A 5595-nucleotide genomic window follows, 5' to 3' on the forward strand; every position below is an offset into this window, starting at 1 on the left:
TACATCTAGCAACTCATTTAATTATCACAAAACTCCTAAGAGATCATGTGCTTATATTAGCACCATTTTACAGATGGAAGATATTAACTCACTTGCGTAAGGTCACACAGTTTGAACTTGGGAAGAGGATTTAAACCCATATTTGAGCCTATTCTGTTAAATATAACAATTAGGCTATTAACCTTTTTCATTCTCCTTTATGACTTATAACTCAAGCTCAATGAATCACTAAGTTTGTAGAAATAACTTACTGTTATAAGAGCAGGCTACAAACTCAGTAGCCAGAATTATAGCTATTGTTTCTGACATATTCCTTTATGAATAATAAGTGAAGAATGAGTAATAGGCCTCATTTATTTTATTTGCTTTAGGAGTCTACAACAAGTTTTAGCAAAGTGTATTGTAACATGTAAAGGACATATTCTTTTCTTCACATTCCCCAGCCCTATCCCTTGACCCCTTAGTTTTATGTTTTCCTTGAACATCTGCATTGCAGCTTTGCTGTTCTCTTTCCCATTGGGGTTTGATGCATAGACTTATCTAGAATTTTTAATTTTAGACATAGTTTCACATTTTAATTTTACCTCTTTATTAAGGTGGGAAAATTTTAGAGAATAAAATAGAATTCCTTCTGGAAAACTTGAACTATGATCTTGAAGAGAAAGAGATCCAAGATCTATGCAATCATCTGAAAATTGACAGTGAGTATTTCATTTAACCACTTACCACTTCCTGTCAGAAAAAAATCTTTGAAATATTCTCATGAAATCTGAGTATTCTTATTCAGTTCCACTGAGAAAGTTAGAAGTACTTATAGAGTTTTTATCCTCGATGGTGAGAAATATGACTTCTGATTATTATTCTCAATATTGTCAGAGGACCAACATGGCACTGGTAGATTTAAATTTAGCTAGGAATAACAAAAGAGCTCTTAGAGGAAAATAACAGAAGTTATTGAAATATATGTCAGAAAAGATCAGAGATTGACAAAACCAAGTGAGGAAGTAGGATTGTTTAGTATGTAATGTACAAATAGAGGCAATCATATTCTCATTTAACAAATACGAATGTCAGGTTGGGTTGAAGTAGAGGCTCAGTGATATCTGACTTTAGACTAATAATGTGGCCCCAAAGGGATAGCTTTTAAGTGAAAAGGATCAAGTGGAAAAGAATTATGATCTAATTTAGCATGTTAAAACAACTTCTTTAGAATTCTATATGGTGGTTGGACATAAAAAAATTTTTTTAAAGAACATATTTCCTCTATGTAAGGAATGACAACTTAGAAATTTTCATAGAAAAAAAGGGACCCTATTCCCAATAATAGTACATGTTTTGTTTAAATACGATTTATGATTTGCATTTTAGATAATGGAAATATTTCACTGACCTCCTTTATGAGTACAGCAAAGTTATTTTCTGGTGAGTGAGAAGTAATGATGAAAAGATATAAAATTTTTTTTAAAAAAAGATATAAAATTAAGATCCTTTGCTGTATGTACATACCATATTTTAATTGCATATCCCAATATTCCAAAACTATACACAAGCCTTATTTTACCAATATGCTGATGGCATGTTTGTTTTTAAGAATGTAGATGGACTTTTTATTACCTGTGGTTTTAGAAGTATCATTTTTTAAGAAGTATATTTTATTATAGGCTGGTTGGCTTGTCCCTGTTTTTTTAGAGCAGTAATAAAAGCATTCTTTTGACGAGGCTTAAAGGAAACATGTTATCTCTTAACCCCTTCTTGTGATAGTTAGATAGGCTTCATTGTCTCCTTGTTCTTCTGCAGTTACATCTCTAGCAAGTTGAAATACTCCTCTTTTATTATAACTATCTTAAAGTAGATATGAAAATTTACATATTTCCCATCTTTTTAAAGGTGGTAAAATTAATGCCAGTGACACACAACTCTATCTGGAAAATGTAGGAATTGAACTAACAAGGAAAGAAAGCCAGGATCTACTGAACATACTGCCACTGGATGGTAAGCATTTCAGGCACTGCATTTAGATTTCAGAGAATATTGGCCTTGTGAGTTATTATATAAAATTCTGGAAGTGTAACTATTTAAAGTCCCATTAAAAATTTTTAAAAGGAATGACATCACCAACATGGCACAAGTTGTTTCTCCTCTTTAATCCCCCTTTTTAATCAATGAGTTGTACACCCACACACAAACAAGAGTACCTGTGTGAGTGTTTTGGAAACTGGCACCTTACCGCAAGGGACCCAGGAGGAGTCTCACTCCTCACTCACCAATCCAATTGGTAAGAGACAGACAACCACCCAACAAGGCTGCAGAACCAACAGTCAGCAAAACCGCCTACACCTCTCTCATTGCTGTCAGGCAAAGATCAGGTGAGTGCTGATCCAGGCATGAGAACTTGCAGAAATCCAGCCTTCCTGAAGGGAGACTCCAGCACACCATCAGAGAAAAAGAAAGAGAGAAAAGAAAAATATGAGTTTGGCCACAGTGGAGGCAGTAATTATCTCAAGCAGAGATATATTGGCCACCATGACCTCTCCCACAAGGGAAAGGAAAGCAGTGAGTGAGTGCCTGGCTACCCACCCCAGCACATCAGGACCAGCTGGAAAACCCTTTTCCTCTCCACCAGCATCCGGAGCATTAAGGTGGTTGCTCTCTGACTGGGAAAGAGGCAGAGAGACAAATTTCAACTGGCTTTAAAGAGATTGTGCTCAGTAGGAAGTCGACCCATGGGCCTTTGGGAGTACCACTCCTTGGGATCTCCCTGTAGTTGTCTAGCATCTCCAATGGCCAAGTGCTAAACCCACACCTCCCCCATTCTGCTGCTAGGTCACAAGTGCAACCTCTAGAGTGAGCTACAGTAGTAAGCACGCTCAGCAAACAAGCTATCAGGAGTCACAAGGAAGAAACCATAAACTTAAGCTATATCGCCACTTAATGGAAAACAAAAGTTTTCAGTAGCCAACCTGGTGAATTCTAAGAACCAGAAAAAAATACAAAGGCTTAAAATTTGGCCTCAAAGGCAGTCTTACAGTGTAAGGTAACATCTCACTGTGGTTCTGATTTGCATTTCCCTGAGATATTACCTTATACCTGTCAGAATGACTAGAATCAAAAAGACAAAAAATAACAAGTGTTGACAAGGACATGCAGAAAATGGAACCCTCATGCACTATTGGTGGGAATGTAAATGATGCAGCCATGATGGAAAACATATGGAAGTTCCTCAAAAAAAGTTAAAAGGAGAAATACCATATGATCCAGTAATTCCACCACTGGATATTTACCCAAAGAAATACAAACACTAATTTGAAAAGATATGTGTACCCCTGTTTATCGCAGCATTATTTACAATAACCCAGATATAGAAACAGCCCAAGTGTCCATCAATAGATGAATGGATGAATGGATAAAGATGCGATATATATATATATATATATATATATATATATATATATATATATATACACACACACAATGGAATATTACTCAGCTATTAAAAATGAGACCTTTCCATTTGTTTGGGGGTTTTTTTATTTTTATTTATTTATCCATGAGAGACAGAGAGAGGCAGAGACACAGGCAGAGGGAGAAGCAGGCTCCATGCAGGGAGCCCGATGTGGGACTCAATCCTGGGTCTCCAGGATCACACCCTGGGCTGAAGGCAGTGCTAAACCACTGAGCCACCCAGGCTACCCAGATCTTTGCATTTGTAATAACATGGATGGACCTAGAGGGTATTATGCTAAGTGAAATAAGTCAGACAGAGAAGCAAATACCATTTGATTTCACTCATATGTGAATCTAAAAAGAAAATATTAAACAAATAAACAAAAAGCAGAATCAGACCTATAAATACAGAGAACAAACATGGTTGCCAGAGGTGGGGAAAGTGGGAGATGGGCAAACTGGATGAGGAGGAGATAACTGGAGATGCAGGCATCCAGTTATGAAATGAACTGTAACTGGAGATACAGGCATCCAGTTATGAAGTGAATGAGTCATAAGTACAGCACAGAGAATTTAGTCAGTGGTATTGTAATAGTGTTGCATGGTGACAGATGGTAGCTACACTGTAGTGAGCATATCATAAAGTATAGAATTATTTGAATCACTATGTTATATACCAGAAACTAATGTAACATGTATCAACTATGTTCAAATTAAAAAATAAAAATAAGATAAATATTGGGAAAGTTAAAATTAAATTTAGCTACAAAATGAACAAGAAGAGTGAAGGAAGCATACCTTCACAAAGACAAAGGAAAAATTCATAATAACAGCACCATAGAATATAACACTCCATCTGAAAGCACTAGGCAAAAAGTTAAGTTACCTACTTAACTTCAAATGCAATAGAAGCGAGGCATCTGGGTGGCTCAGTGAGTTAAGCAGCCAGTTCTGGATTTCAGCTCAGGTCATGATGTCAGGGTCCTGGGACTGAGACCCACATGGGGCTCTGTACTCAGTAGAGAGTATGCCAGAGAATTCTTTCTCCTCCTTCTTCTGCCCCTTCCCCTGCTCTCTCTATCTCTCTGAAATAAATAGATAAACCTTTTAAAAAATGCAAAAGCAGCAACACATAACTACAAGGAATATTAAAATCAAAGAAATATGACATCACCAAAAGAAAATTATAATTCTCCAACTGAGCTCAAAGGCATGCATATTAACATCTAATGGATAAAGAATTCAAAATAATTGTTTTGAAGAAACTCAGTGAGCTACAAGAAAACTCAGAAAGAAAATTCAGGGACGCCTGGATGGCTCAGCAGTTGAGCGCCTGCCTTCAGCCTGGGGCATGGTCCTGGAGTCCCAGGTTCGAGTCCCATGTCAGGCTCCCTGCCTGGAGCCTGCTTCTCCCTCTGCCTGTGTCTCTGCCTCTCTCTCTGTGTGTCTCTCATGAATAAATAAATAAAATTTTAAAAAAATAAAGAAAATTCAATGACATCAGGAATAAAATGTATGAACAAAATGAGTTCTTTACCAAAGAAATTGAAATTATGAAAAAGAACCAAACAGTAATTCTGGAGCTGAAAATTTCAGTGAGTGAGATGAAGAATGCAATTGAATGCATCAGTAGCAGGGCATAAAAGATACAAGAAAGAATACATGATCTAGAGGATAGAAATTTTGAAATAATACAGAAGAAAAGAAATAAATTTTAAAAGCAGAGAAAGCCTATTTGAGCTACAGAATTCTAATCAAAAGACAAACATTAGAATAATCAGTCTCCAGAAGGAGAAAAATAAGGGGAAAGGGGACAGAGAATTTATTTAATAGCTGAGGGTACTTAGGTAACTTAGTTGGTTAAATGTCACACTCTTGATTTGGGCTCTGGTCATGATCTCAGTCGTGAGATCAAGCCCTGAATCGGGTTCTGCCTGGAGTCTGCTTAAGATTCTCTTCCTACTGGGGATCCTTGGGTGGCTCAGCGGTTGAGCACCTGCCTTTGGCCCCAGGCATGATCCTGGAGACCTGGGATCGAGTCCCATGTAGGGCTCCCTGCATGGAGCCTGCTTCTCCCTCTGCCTGTGTCTCTGCCTCTCTCTCGCTTTCTCTCTCTCTCTCTCTCTCTCTCTCTCTCTCTCTCTCTCTCTT

The sequence above is a fragment of the Nyctereutes procyonoides genome, unplaced genomic scaffold (genome assembly GCF_905146905.1).
Source record: "Nyctereutes procyonoides isolate TBG_1078 unplaced genomic scaffold, NYPRO_anot_genome, whole genome shotgun sequence".
Taxonomy (NCBI): domain Eukaryota; kingdom Metazoa; phylum Chordata; class Mammalia; order Carnivora; family Canidae; genus Nyctereutes; species Nyctereutes procyonoides.